Raw genomic sequence first — 16056 nt, 5'->3', positions numbered from 1 at the left:
CTTTCCTCATATGACAGTCCCGCCATCCCAGGGCCTAACCTTGAGAACCAACGCTGCACTTCCTTCCTCAAATTAGGAGACTAAAACTGCACACAATAATCCAGATGTGGTCTCACCAGGGCCCTGTACAACTGCAGAAGGACCTTTTTTATTCCTATACTGAATTCCTCTCATTATGAAAGCCATTTGCTTTCTTCACTGCCTGCTGTACCTGCATGTTTACTTTCAGTGACTGGTGTACAAGGACACCCTGGTCTCTTTGCACTTCCCTTTTTCCTAATCTGACACCATTGAGATAATAATCTGCCTCCTTGTTCTTGTCAGCGAAGTGGATATCCTCACATTTATCTACATTATACTGCATCTGCCATCTCACTCAACCTGTCCAAGTCGCCCTGCAACCTCCTAGCAACCTCTTCGCAGTTCACACTGCCACACAGCTTTGTGTCATCTGCAAATTTGCTAGTGTTACTTTTAATTCCAACATCTAAATCATTAATATATATTGTAAATAGTTGCGGTCCCAGCACCGAGCCTTGCAGCACTCCGCTCGCCACTGCCTGCCATTCTGACAGGGACCCGTTTATTCCTACTCTTTGTTTCCTGTCTGCCAACCAATTCTCCATGTGAATACCCTACCCCCAATACAATTTGCTCTAATTTTGCCCACTAATCTCCTAGATGCAGGGGTGGAAAACCTGGGGGGGGGGGGGGGGGGGGGGGGGGGGGGGGGGCAGAGGGGACATGTCCCCCCCCATGTTTTGAGAGGTGAGGGACATCCCCCCAAGTTTTTGTGATCCCGATTTTAAATCTCTCGCTTTTAGCGCTGGATTGAGCCGTGTGTGTGTGTGTGTGTGTGTGTGTGTGTGTGTGTGTGTGTGTGTGTGTGTGTGTGTGTGTGTGTGTGTGTGTGTGTGTGTGTGTGTGTGTTTGAGAGAGTGCGCATGCGCGCGTGGCCGCCGTCCCCTCCATGTTTTGATAGCGAGTTCCGCTCTTGCCTAGATGGGACCTTATCAATGGCTTTCTGCAAGTCCAGATACACTACATCCACTGGCTCTCTTTCATCCATTTTACTTGTCACATCCTCAAAAAATTCCAGAAGTTTAGTCAAACACGATTTCCCCTTCATAAATCCATGCTGACTTGGACCAAATGAGTAATTATTACTTCTTTAATAATTGACTCCAGCATCTTCCCCACCACCGGTGTCAGGCTAACTGTTCTATAATTCCCCTTCATCCCTGCTTATCCAGAAATAGTAACATTTGCAGCTATGATATTAACAGCCACACCACCCACTCAGGTCAATGTGGAGAGACTTTTCTCCGCACTGAAAATAATTAAATCAGGTTTAAGGGCTCCAATGAAAGAGGATCTAGCAGAAGCAATTCTGTTCCTAAGGACATTATTAATAAATTTTAGGTGTGTATTATAGCAAACTTAACTACCTATGCATAATATAGCCTTTAACTCATACCTGTGGTCTTAATTTAATACATTTTGGAGTAATGCTTTTATAATTTTTATTTAATTGGATTGAATTTTAATTTTGTCATAGTCCTTTCCATAATTTTTCTTCTTTTAGAATAATGAAATTTTTTTTTTTCAAGAATAAACAATTAAAAAGCCACAATAGCATAGCTACAACGATTAGACTCAAAACTTTAAGGACATGGCAGAGGGGAAAGAGGGGGGGGGGGGGGGGGAGGGGAGAGAAAGAAAGGGGGGGGGGGGGGGGGGAGAGAGAGAAAAAGGGGGGGGGGGGAAAGAAAGAGGAGAAAGGGGGGGGAAGGAGGAGAAAGAGGGGGTAGAGGAAAAAGACGAGAGGGGGGTGGGGGGAGAGGAGAAAGGGGGGGGGGAGAGGAGAAAGGGGGGGGGGAGAAAGAGGAGGAGGGGGGGGGGGGGGGGGAAGCATTTTTTACTGTATTCAAGATGAAAGCTGAAGATTAAAATCAGACTCCACCTAAACCATTTCAACATTAAATCTGGTGACAAGAGCACTTTTCTTCCCCTTTGTTCACCACTACCATGCTCTAAAGGCAGGAATACATCTGTTTTACTAATCCTATATTCAGTCCTACTAGTCCTGGATTTAGAACATTCTGAAATCAATTTTCTATCACCTGCACCCACATAAGCAAACGTGCTTGACCCAGTGCACGTCAACTAGCATATCTGGATTATGTTCAGCATTTAAAACCCCATCAATAGCACCATCTACAGGTAGAACTGGTAAACAGCACTAATTTAACTTTCAATTGGACCCAATAACGGAACATATTTTTGGATGTGTTCAAGAAGGAACTGCTGTAGATGCTGGAGGTCGAATTGGTGGAGAAACTCTGCAGTATAAACAGCAGAATCGATGGTTACAAGGAAATAGGGAGACATATTTCCGGGGTTTTTTTTTTTTTTTAATTTTAGTGAAGGAAACTTCAGACCCATTTTATATTTTTTTATTTTCAGATTTTATATTGATTTATTTATTTTTTTTTTTATTTTAAAATATTTTTAGATGCAATTATTGGAGCGAATAAATCTTAAGGGGTTTTTTCAGTCCAGATTTTTTTTTTGTGTTTTAGACCCATTTTACCAAGGGTTAAATTAGCTTGCGGGAGAAAGTTCTTTGATGATTGGATTTGCAAGATTTTAGTTTTTTGTTAAGAAGGGGATGATTTTGTGGATGGAATAGGAGATTATTATTTTTTTTTTTTTAGGTAATTGAAGTTTTTTTGGAAGAGGGAATTTGAGAGTATTTTTTTTAGGAGCTTATTTAGTGAGGAAAGAGGAATTTGGAAATATATTTTTTTTTTTTTGTATTGTTTTTTATAAGGAAGAGTGAGTCTAGGAGAAAAAAATTTTTTTTTTTTCTTATTAAATTTTTTTTTGTCGATGGTTTATTGTTTTTTTTTTGTTTTATTTTTTTTTTTTGAGGATGAGGAGTAAGAATTAGTTTAAAGGAAGTTTTTTTTATTTTAATACTTTTTTTTAATAGTAATGTTTTATTTTTTTAGAGGAGATTGTATGATATTTTAATTTATTTTTTTGGGAGGTAGAATTTTTAATATTATATTTTTTAAAAATGGTTTTTAGTTTTTTTTTTTTGATGGAAAGATGTTTTTTGATTTTTTTTTCCTTATTTAGGTAATTTTTAAGGGAAATGATTTGGAGAAAGAGGTTTTTTTTTTATTTTTATATTATGTAAGGATCTGATTTTTTTTTTGATTTTATTTATCATCATTACACAGGGTGAGTAGAACTGTAGAAAACCTTGGAAATTTAAGAGTTTGTAGATTTTTTTTTTATAAATCATTTTAAATAATTTTTTTTTTTTTGGTGGTTTTTTGAAGGCGTGGTTGATTTTTGTTTATTATAGGATTTTTAAGTTTATATTGATTTTTTTTTAGATTTAGTTTTTTTTATTTATTAGTATTTATAAGCAAAGAGTTGTTTTATTTTGTTTAATTTAAGGTGGACTTATTTATTTTGTTATTGTAAGTAGTTTAAAATTTAGTAATATATTTTAATGACGTTTTTTTATGATGGATATGGTTAGATTATTTAATGTTTATTTTAATTGTTGATATTAATTAGAGAATAACGGAAAATTTATTTTTAGAAGGGGGCGTTTTTTTAATTGCATAAGAGTTTTTTGAATTTATTAATAAATTTTTTCAGATAATTTTTTTTAATTTTTAAATTTCGTATTTTTTTGTTTTAATTTATTGAAAGTTTTTTTTTTTATTTTTTATAATTGGCTCATATTGTAGATTTACGAATTTTTCCTGTCAGTTTAGAGAATGTTTATGAATTTTTCATTTGGAGGTAAGTTGCCGTATTATCCAATTTTTATAAATATTTTGGATATTTATAATTTTTTTTTTTTCCTGCTGATTGTTTTGTTGTATAAGAGGTTTATTTTTTATTTATATTTTAAATTTTAATAATTAATGTTTTTTTTATAATAATTATTTTATTTTATTATTTTAATTATTATTAAGTAAATGTATTTTTATTAAATTTTATTTTATTTTTATAAATATTATATTTTTTAATTTTTTTATATTAATTAATTATATTAAATTAAATATTTTTTTAATAAAGATTTGATAATTTTTATGTTATAATTTTATATTTTTTAATATTTTATAATATTTTTATTTAATATTTTTATAATTTTAAATTTAATTATTATTATTAGATTATATTAGGTTTATTTTTTTGGTTTTATTATATTTTATAATTTTTATTTTTTTTTTTATTTTTTATATAATTTTTTATATAATAAATATTATATCTTTTGTAATTATTTTATATTGTATTTTTATTTATTTTATAATTATTATTTTAGAATATTTTTTATTTTTTTTTTATAAATTTATATTTTTTATTATTTAAGTTTATATTTACGTTTTTAAAGTTTTTTTATATATTTATAAGATTTATGTAGTTTTTATTTTTTTGTATGTTTTATTTTAATATTTTTTATTTATTATTAAAATATATTTTATTTTTTATTATATTTTAATAATTAATTTATACTAATTTTTAAATTTATTTAAATTTTATATTTATTTTTTTTATATTTATTTTATTATAATTAATTTTTTTTTGATAATTAATATTTATATTGTTATTTTTTTTATTTTTTTTTATTTAATTTATATTTTAATAATAATATTTTATAATAATGTATATATAATATTTAATTTTTATATTATTTTGTTTTTTGTAATAAGTTTTTTATATAATTATTTTATTTAGCAAGCATTAATTTTATTGTTTATTATATTATATTATTTTATATATTATTTGTTTATTTTTTATATTTATGTTTATTTTAATTATATTTTTTGTTTTTAATTTTTTAAATAAATTATATATTATTGTTTATTTTAATAATTTATTATATTTTTTTAACTATTTTTATTTTTTATTTTTATAATATTTATTATATTAATTAATATTATTTGCATATGATTTCTATATATAAATTAATGTAAAATTTTAAAAATATCTATTATTTTTTATTTTTTTTATATTTTTTTTTAATATTAATTTGATTTTAAATTAAGAATTATATTATTATTTTAATTTATTTATAAAATGTATTTTTATTTTGTATTTTAATTTATAATTTATGATATTTGTTTTTTTATTATATTTTTATTTTTATTGTTATATTTAATTTTTTTTATATATTTTTTTATATATTTTATTGCTATATATTATTTTTTTTATAATTTATTTATAATTATTTTTTTTATTAATATATATTTTTTTTTTTTAATTTATTTAATGAATTAGATTTTTTTATTTATTTATTATTTTATTATTTTAATTATTTTTTTTTATATAATTTTATTTATTATTTTAATTTATATTTATTTATAATTTTATATTTTTTTCTTAAGTTTAAATATATTTTTATTTTTTAAATTTTATTTATTTTTTATTATTTATAATATGTATATTTTTTGTTATTATTTATATTTTTGTATTTATTATTATGTTAATTATTTATTTTATTATATTTGTATTTGTTTTTATTATTTTTATTTTTTATGTGTTATATATTATTAGATATTTATTTTTAAATAATAGATTTTGTTTATTTTTGTATTTTTTTTATTATTGTTTTGGCAAAATGAAATTTTTTTGTAATTATTTTTATATTGATTTATTTTATTTAAATTTTTTTTGATAGGTTTTTATTAGTATTTGTTATTTTTATTCCGCATTGGGGGTTTTTTTATTTTTTTTTTTTTATTATTATATTTTGTGTTGATGTTTTAATTAAGTGAAGTATTTTATATAATTTTATCTTATTTTTTTTTTGAAGATTTAAGTTTTTAGTTTGAGTATTTAATATTTTTTATTTTTTTTTTTATTTTAAAGGTGTATTTTTTTTTTTTATTTTTTATAATTGTTTGTGTATAATATTTTTTTATTTTTTTATTTTTGTATTATTTGTTTATTTTTATACTTAAATTTTATTTTATTTTTTATTTAATTTTGGATGGTTATTTTTTTATTTTTTTTATTAATTTTTTAGTATTTTTTATTATTTTGTTTTTTTTAAGTTTTTTAATCTTTTTTTTTATTTTTTTATAAGTAATTTTTTATTTTTCTTGAAATGTTATTGGATTAGGGGTTTATTATTTGTTTTGACAGAGTTTCTGTTTATTTTTATTTTGTTTTTTATTTTTTGTTGGATTGGTTTTGTTTATTAAATTATGTTTTTTTGTTGTTTTATTTCGGTCTCTCGGTGTGTGTGCTTGAGTTGTTCTGTTTATTTTGTTTGTGGCTGTTTAATTTTTTTTTTTGTTTTTTTATTTGACCATTGGAGTTAAAAGCGGTTTTTTTTAGTTTTTTTTTTTTAAATTAGTTCTGAAGATATTAGGGAAGGATGATTTTTTTTGAATTTTTGTGAATTTGTTTTTTAGATGCAGCAGTTGGGAAAAATTGAGAACAGCTTTTTTTTTAACATTTTTTTTTTTTTTTTTTTAATAAAAAAATTTATTCAATTATTAAAAAATAATATTTAAACTAAAATAAAAAAAACCAGAACCCACCCCAATAAAAACAAAAAAAAAAAAAACAAATAAAAAATAATTTTTTTAATTTATTTAAATAAATAAATAAAAATTTTCAAAAGTGAGTACAGTTTGTAAAAGTTAGTCAAAATGTGGATTAGTAATGGGCATTATGCTCGATATTTTTATATTAAATTTTTTTTTTTCCCGATTGGTTGATATCCAGGCTTGCCATCGTAAAGCAAGAGCCAGGCCTGGGCAGCAAAATTTCAGGCATAAGTTCAAAATGTTTGCCTAACTGATGGAGTCAAAAGGTTTTGGCTAGATTGATAGACTGACTAATTGCTGGTTGAATGGCTGGTAGCGGGGGGTGGGGTTGACAAATTGGGAGTATAAAGATGGAGTTAAAGGGGAAGTGAGTACAGGAAAAGTTACAAAAGACTCCCCAATTAATGGGAAGGAAAGTTAACCAAAGTTAGTTGTATATGAATGTGCGAAGTATAAGAAATAAAGTGCATATGCTTGAGGCTAGAAACTGGCAAGTATGATGTTGTGGGAATTACAGAGGCATGGCTGCAAGAGGACCAGGGCTGGGAACTGAATATTCAAGGGTATACGTCCTATCGAAAAGACAGACAGGTGGGCAGAGGGGTGGGGTAGCTCTGTTGGTAAGGAATGAAATACAGTCCCTTGTGAGGGGTGACATAGAATCGGGAGATGTAGAGTCAGTATGGATAGATCTGAGGAATTGTAAGGGTAAAAAGACCCAAATAGGAGTTATCTATAGGCCCCCAAACAGTAGCCTGAATATAGGGTGCAAGTTGAACCAAGAGTTAAAATTGGCCTGTCGCAAAGGTATGATGGTTATGGGAGATTTCAACATGCAGGTAGACTGGGAAAATCAGATTGGTACTGGACCCCAAGAAAGGGAGTTTGATGGATTCTTAGAGCAGCTTGTACTGGAGCCTACCAGGGAGAAGGCAATTCTGGATTTAGTGTTGTGTAATGACCCGGATTTGATAAGGGAACTCGAGGTAAAGGAGCCATTAGGACGTAGTGACCATAATATTGGTTTTAATCTACAATTTGAGAGGGAGAAAAGAAAATCAGAAGTGTCAGTATTATGGTTGAGCAAAGGGGACTATGGAGGCATGAGGGAGGAGCTGGCCAAAGTTGACTGGAAAGATACCCTAGCAGGGATGATAGTGGAACAACTATGGAAGGTATTTCTGAGAATAATACAGAAGGTGCAGGATCAGTTCATTCCAAAGAGGAAGAAAGATTCTAAGAGTAGTAAGAGGCAACCGTGGCTGACAAGGGAAATCAAGGACAGTATAAAATTAAATGAGAAGTAGTATAACGTAACAAAGATGAGCAGGAAGCAGGAGGATTGGGAAACTTTTATATATACTAAAAAGGCAATACGGGGAGAAAAGATGAGGTACGAAGGTAAGCTAGCCAACAATATAAAGGAGGATAGCAAAAGCTTCTTTAGGTATGTGAAGAGGGAAAAAAAAGTTACAACAAATGTGGGTTCGTTGAAGACAGAAACATGTGAATTTATTATGGGGAACAAGGAAATGGGTTGAACAGGTACTTTGCATCCGTCTTCACTAAAGAGGACACAAACAATCTTTCAGATGTACTAATGGCTAGAGGACCTCGGGTGACGGAGGAAGTGAAGGAAATTCCCATTAGGCAGGAAATGGTGTTGAGTAGACTGATGGGACTGAAGGCGGATAAATCCCCAGGGCCTGAAGGTCTGCATCCCAGGGTACTTAAGGAAGTGGCTCTTAAATCATGGATGCATTGGTGATCATTTTCCAATGTTCTATAGATTCAGTTCCTGTGGATTGGTGGGTAGCTAATGTTATCTCACTTTTTAAGAAAGGAGGGAGGCTTTAAAACAAGGGATTATAGACCAGTTAGCCTGACATCGGTGGTAGGGAAGATGCTGGAGTCAATTATAAAAGATGAGATAGCCGCACATTTGGATAGCAGTAACAGGATTGGTCCGAGTCAGCATGGATTTATGAAGGGGAAATCATGCTCGACTAACCTTCTGGAATTTTGAGGATGTAACTAGGAAAATGGACAAGGGAGAGCCAGTGAATGTAGTGTACCTGGACTTTCAGAAAACTTTTGATAAGGTCTCACAAAGGAGATTAGTGGGCAAAATTAGAGCACATGATATTGGGGCTAAGGTACTGACGGATAGAAAATTGGTTGGCAGACAGGAAACAAAGAGTAGGGATTAACGGGCTCCTTTCAGAATGGCAGCAAAGAGGTTCTTCTACTGTTGTACAGGGCCCCAGTGAGACCATACCTGGGGTATTGAGTGCAATTTTGGTCTCCAAATTTGAGGAAGACAATTCTTGCTATTGAGAGAGTGCAGCAAAGGTTCACAATGTTAATTCCCTGGATGGCGGGACTGTCATATGTTGAAAGAATGGAGCGACTGGGCTTGTATACACTGGAATTTAGAAGGATGAGAGGCTATCTTATTGAAACATAAGATTAAGGGATTGGACACGCTGGAGGCAGGAAGCATGTTCCCGATGTTGGGCGAGTCCAGAACCAGGGGCCACATTAAGGGGTAGGCCATTTAGAACGGAGATGAGGAAAAACTTTTTCACCCAGAGTTGTGAATCTGTAGAATTCTCTGCCTCAGAAGGCAGGATGCAAATTCTCTGGATGCTTTCAAGAGAGTTAGATAGAATTCTTAAAGATAGCGGGGTCAAGGGATATGGGGAGAAGGCAGGAATGGGGTACTGATTGTGGATGATCAACCATGATCACAGTGAATGGCGGTGCTGGCTCGAAGGGCTGAATGACCTACTCCTGCGTCTATTGGTATCATTCCTTAATGGTAACATTTTTCATGGCATTTTTACTTAAGGATTAGGTCAACCTTTCCCCTTGATGGCCAGAATTTACACCACAATTTGGAAAGCACCTCTTTGGCCATTTCAGAGAGATGGTTGAAGACAACCCAGGTGATGGCATTCTTACAGCAGAGAGCTGCATACCACAGTTGACATCTTCACTAAAGAACGCAAAATAATAAGTCTTACATTCAGCATCTGCAAGACAAAGTTCCTCTACCGATATGTATCAGCTGCACGTCATTGTCCCATGATAACAAAAGGCAAGTCTGTGGAAAATATGAACCAACTTCCTCATCTACGGTACCATTTCTAAGCAAAGGCATTGATGAAGGCAATGGTGAATTTCTTCCACGAACAGGAACAGATGGAGGAAGAGGCACTTGAAGAACAAGACGTCAGAACTGGCACAATACTCTGATGGTAGCAAGTCATCCTCAAGGGACTGCACAAAACTATTATTTATTAAAAGGACATGATTTTAGACATAATTTGTGCCAAAGGACAAAGCTCAGATGGAAATATTACTACATAATTATCACCATAAAAAGATTGTGTTAACAGTTACAATCAACTCTTTGAACAATAAGATAAAACTACTGCTATAAGAAGCTCGGCTTTAATTCATTAATTCATGAAGGGAAGCTCGGCTTTAATTCATTAATTCATGAAGGGATCAGCAAACATATAGTCACAGCACACACAGGCTATGCAAGTTTGAAGATGTCTCCATTTACAATTTTATATCATTGAACAGTTTTAAAATTATTTTGCAACACCCACACTAATCAAAGCAAGCTTCTGATGAACTGCAACTTTGGAAACCAAGTTTTGTATTTTGCATTTTTGGCATCCAGTCACCATTTTGTCCTCGCACATTAACATTAGGTCAGCAAAACTTGATAGCATTTATAATCCAGACAAGATGCCAACACTATGACCATCACAATATGTAATCAGAGTACTGCACAAATCTGTCCAAGACTGATGCATGTGACCGTGATAACTGTTAAAGACTGGGAAATTGCCAACGCGGCAATACCAGGCACAGCTGTTGCATTACCAGCTGTTACCTAGCAACCAAGTACTTCCACTTTCCTCAAAGCAACTAAAACCATCCATACCACACCCAATTTCAAAATCAAGTTTATACTGCCAAAATGGCACATTGAATTCAACTGCTTCAAAGGCAATTACGTGTCCAAAGTTTGCATAAATTTATGCCACTACAGCAATAATTTTATAAACCTCCAAATACTCATAAGATTCACCACTCGATTAATGAATATCCACCATTTCAGTATAGTAAATCTCACACCCAAATCCTTTTCTCTCCTAATAAAAATGATGTGTGCTGCAAATCCTGTCCATGTCCATCACTAGAAAGCTTATTTGGATGGTGACTACTTTACAATAATTAAATGGAATGGCTGGATTAAGCATCATTAGGAAGGCTCCTGACCCAAAACATCACTGGCCGACTGGCGCCACCAGCAGTGGCTGTCATGCCAACAGTCTGTCTGTCCTTTCTTTTATGTTATTTTTAGCATGTGTTAAAAGTATGTTTTAGTGTTCCTGGTTTGTTTTATGTGTGGTGGGGGAGAAACTTTTCAATCTCTTACCTCGATGGAGATGCAATTTTTTCCGTTCTGTATCTCCGTCCCCACTGTGGCCCAACACCGTGGAGTTGGCGGCCTTTCCTGGAGACCGACGGGTGAGTGAGTCATCGTGGAACTTGCGATTCCTTTGCCAGGGATCGAAGCTCCAACCGCGGAGCCTGCGGACTTCAACATGGTGAAGCCCGCGGTCTCTGATAAGAAAAGGCCGACTCCACTACGGCAGCATCATGCCCCATGCTACAGAGGGAGAGTTTCAAACACCCCGACACAGGTGTTTCGATCACCCCGACGGGGGCTTTAATGGCCCCGACTGCGGATGGTTTTTGATTGTCCCAATCGCGGGAGAGCAAAGATGAAGAAGTTTGAACTCTATTGCCTACCCACAGTGAGGAATGTGGTATCCACTGTAATGGATGTTTATAGTGCATTCAGAAAGTATTCACACCTCTTCACTCCACATTTTGTTATGTTACAACCTTATTCTAAAATGGATTAACTTCATTTTATCATCAATCTACACACAATACCCCATAATAAAAAAAGTGGAAGGTGTTTGCAAATTAAAAAGAAATAACTGAAATATCACATTTACATAAGTATTCACACTCTATACTCAGTACTTTGTAGAGGCACCTTTGGCAGCGATTACATCCTCAAGCCTTCTTGGGTATGACGATACAAGCTTGGCACACCTGTATTTGGGTAATTTCTCCCATTCTTCCCTGCCGATCCTCTCAAGCTCTGTCAGGTTGGATGTATGTCAACTTGTAATTCCTTCTGATATTTTTTAGAAAGGCATTCCAAAAATGTTAATGTAAACATTGAACATTTCTAAGCACATATGGAACTCAGTTGCCCACAATGCTAATGCCATTCAGATCATTGACGAGAACCTCTTGCTGTGGCAAGTAATTCTATCCAGGTCAATTAGTTGCAAGTTCAACAGCTACTCCAGAGACAAAGTAAAAACTGCAGATGCTGGAATCCCGAGCAAAATAAGGTGTTGTGGAATTCAGCAAGTCAGGCAGCACCTGTGGATGCAATGACAAGCGATGTTTCGGGTCAGCACCCTTTTTCGGGTCAATTGTTGCAAGGAGAAGGTGTGGGAGGAGAGAAAGCTGGAAAAGAGACCAAGGGCAAGAAAAATCTGGCAGGTGATAGGTGGAAACAGATGGGTGCAGTAAGTGACAAGGAGGTGAAAAGGAGAGGAGATGAGGAGTGAAATGTAAAGCCAGAAGGAGGGGATACAAGGGCAGGGCTATGGGGGCAGAGGTGAAAATTAGACAAGAGATGGTATAAACAGGAAAAACAGTCGAATAATCTACACGTCTGCATCCTATATGATCATAATGCCTGCAACATTTTCACATTCCCTACCATAGACTTGAAAAACAACTGGCTGTAATGCACCTTGGGCATCCTGGAGATATGAAGGTAGTTTGGTATAAGAAATCGGATTTACAAGTCCAAATATCATACCTCTCACACAACAACATGCATACACACATTATGGGCAAATAATGCAGTTAAGCAGCAGCAAGCTTAATGGTGGCCAAATGTGTATCTTTGCTCATCAGTGATTCCATAAAGACCAATGTTAAATCTACATTTCTATTAACATATTTAAAAAAAAAACTATGGATACGAGATTCTAATGCAAACTATTCCCATGAAAACATCCTCTGCTTCAAACACATGCTCAAAGTTAGAAAATAAAAAACAAGCAAAGAAAAATCTGCTGATTGAGCCAAGGAATAGATTATCAGACCACATCCCATGTGGGATACAAGGTCTGCCGTTACTGAGGGAGACACTTAAGGATTAAAAAAAAAACACAGCATCTGGTACAGATGGAAGTTTAATATTTCCCAAGAACCCATAACATCGCTCAAAACATTTGGCAGTTGCAACATATCCATTTGTAGCTGCGACCATATAACTAACAGCAGTGGTGTAAGCCTGTTCATTATGTCTGTCTATCACATTAACTTGGCAACAATGGATTAAAAACATTAGATCATCATTTAACTGGAACAAAAGTGTCTCAAATTTGCATAGAGTAGGCATGAAGGGGCAGTGAGGAAAGAAGGGGAAGGAAAAGATGAAAGATCAATAGAGCAGGATAGGTTTGGTGGCTTTGTACAGTGATCATTTTAAATCTCTGGTTTCCAGATGTGCTATAAATCGAAGAAAGGAATAGTTTCTCCAGCCACTCAAAATTGGTTCCATTCTTCCCACCAGGGAAATTTTAGACATTATTTTAGAAAACATGCTTCGTTCAACCAAGTAGTGCAACATACTGATATTGGTGAGCAAATATAGATTTATCTCAACGGAACCATCTGCAAATACTTACATAAATAGTGCACATCAAATATACTGTAAATGAAGAACTCGTGCAATGATGTATGAAAACATTTCTTCCCAGCTGTTATCAAGCAACTGAACCACCCTTCACTAACTAGAGAGCGGTCCAGACTTACTATCTACCTCATTGGAGACTATCGGTCTATCTATAATCAGACTTTACTGGACCTTATCTTGTACTAAACATTATTCCCTTTATCCTGTAATGCTGCACTATGGACAGCTCGATTGTAATCATGTATAGTCTTTCTACTGACGGGATTCCCGCAATTAAAGCTTTTCATTGTACCCCAGTGCACATGACAATAACCTAAACAAAACTACTATAATGGGCTGAAGATAGACACAAAAAGCTGGAGTAATTCAGCCGAATGGGCAGCATCACTGGAGAAGGAATGGGTGACGTTTCGGGCAGCAACTCATTAGAAGAAGGGTCTCGACCTGAAACGTCACCCATTCTTTCTCTACAGAGACGATGCCTGTCCTGCTGAGTTACTCCATCGTTTTGTGTCTACCTTTGATTTAAACCAGCATCTGTAGTTCTTTCTTGCACATACTATAATGGGCCTCTTGGAAAAATAGATATAACATGAAATGTATACAGCAACAAACTTATCCCTATTGACCAGCAGTTTAAGAAGGAACTGCAGATGCTGGAAAAATCGAAATTAGACAAGAAATGCTGGAGAAACTCAGCAGGTGAGGCAGCATCTATGGAGTAGGCGACGTTTCGGGTCGAGAAGGATCTGAAGAAGGGTCTCGACCAGAAACGCCACCTACTCCTTTTCTCTGGCAAGTATTATTCCCATATAATATTAATCCCACCTACCAGCATGCACCTCCAGGCTATATTGTTCATCGAATATTCTGAATAATAAAGCCAGATTTGACTAACATGGAGAACACCCGGAAACAAAACTGCAGAAGGTGGAATGCAAAACAGAAATGATGGATGAACTGTGGGAAGAGCCTCAGTGGGAAGATAAACCAGTCAAGATGTCAGAAAGGTCGCTGACCTGAAAGGTTGACTGATTTATTTTCTTCTCCTTTCAAGAGAGAGCTAAATAGGGCTCTTAAAGATAGAGGAGTGAAGGAATATGGGGAGAAGGCAGGAACGGGGTACTGATTGGGGATCATCAGCCATGATCACATTGAATGGTGTTGCTGGCTCAAAGGGCCTACTCCTGCACCTATTGTCTATTGTCTTAAGTTCTTCCTGCATTTGTGTCATTGTTTCAAATCAGAACGGGGTTTCTCATGATTGCGGAGCTCACAATAAAAATATAGCAATCAATACCTGGCAGGATTCACTGTTACTAAATTCACATCTAGATTTTGAAGTCACTTTCATGTTTGCAAATTTTCCTTTGTGATTCAAAAGGGAGACCATTCCACTGAGTCCATGCTGTCTCTCAAAACATTCCCATTAACTCATTAATTTAAGCAAGAGCTTCTCAACTCAGAAATGCAGAGTGGTTTTTGTGTGAACTTTTGGATGAAGCCATTTCAAAATTAAGTTGTTTCATTCAATAATTCATATTGACATACAAGTCAATGTTCACTTGACAGATTGCTCTCTTCCTTGTTACTTCCTGAATTTATGCAGTTGCACATTGTCCACTGACTGCCTGATAATGTGGCTTCAGCAGCTCTTCTTTGGGAACTATTCACAAATGGTCCTGAACTGTACAGCCCATGGACCATCAGTTAAACAAAAACCAACTGCCAGTAGCTGTCGTCACCATTTTTTGCCCAAGATTTTGGGAGTGAAAAGAAAGGCTGCTGCAGGAACTCAGCAGTCAGGCAGCATCTGGGGAGGGATATGGGCAAACAGCATTTTGCTTTGGGACTTTTCATCTGGACTCAAGTCATCTGTCCATTTCTCTTCACAGATGCTGCATGACTCATTGATTTTCTCCAACAGCTCTCCTTTTTTATTCTGCATGATTCCAGCAACCCCCGTCTCTTGTGTCATCAGGTTCATATTTGGTGCGACTTGGCAGCTGAACGGCCGTAGAAAGATGCTAGTCATCTCTGCATCTGTCTGGGACTCCTGAATTGGGGATGACAAGGGAGGGGTAAACTTGGTGGATCGTGCCCATACATTTATCTGCGCAAATTGCCAGCCAACCAAGTGGTATTTTGGACAAAAAAATTTAAAATTGACCAAAGCTGGCCTTAAATTGTTATAAACTTAAAATATTCAAACCTTTGTACTTCTACTTCCTCCTACGTGATGACATGGGCAACTTTGAGGAAATTTCACAGCTTTGCTTCTTTTGGGATAAAGTAAAGAGAGGGGGGGGGGGGGGGGGGGGGGGGGAAAACATTCAGGAGGAAAAAGCACAAAGGATTGTCACAAAGGATTTGCTTGTCAATTAACTATGAAACAAAAGTGTGTCAGGACTGGTCACGCCAACTCTGCAACCAAATCGCCAATGGACATTGAGTGAACTCCCTAGTTCACCAGCTCACTCGACATTGTGTTTGCGTTGCAGCTGCAATCTGTCGCTGAGTTTCTCAGGTGGACAAAAAATGCTGGAGTAACTCAGCGGGTCAGGCGGCATCTCTGGAGAGAAGGAATGGGTGACATTTTGGGTTGAGACCCTTCTTCAGACGCTGAGTTTCTCAGTATACATACAGTAAAAT

The 16056-nt window shown here is 34.5% G+C and overlaps 1 protein-coding gene across 1 annotated transcript in view; it reads right to left on the bottom strand.

Moving 5' to 3' along the window:
• LOC129712621 (insulin-like growth factor 2 mRNA-binding protein 3) overlaps positions 1-16056 on the bottom strand; it is a 112496-nt gene that overhangs the window by 34768 nt on the left and 61672 nt on the right. The gene's annotated exons all lie outside the window — the stretch shown is intronic.

The sequence above is a fragment of the Leucoraja erinacea genome, chromosome 2 (assembly GCF_028641065.1).
Source record: "Leucoraja erinacea ecotype New England chromosome 2, Leri_hhj_1, whole genome shotgun sequence".
Classification (NCBI taxonomy): domain Eukaryota; kingdom Metazoa; phylum Chordata; class Chondrichthyes; order Rajiformes; family Rajidae; genus Leucoraja; species Leucoraja erinaceus.
Note: the sequence above shows the minus strand (reverse complement) of the source record. Positions and strands in the feature narration are given on the sequence as shown.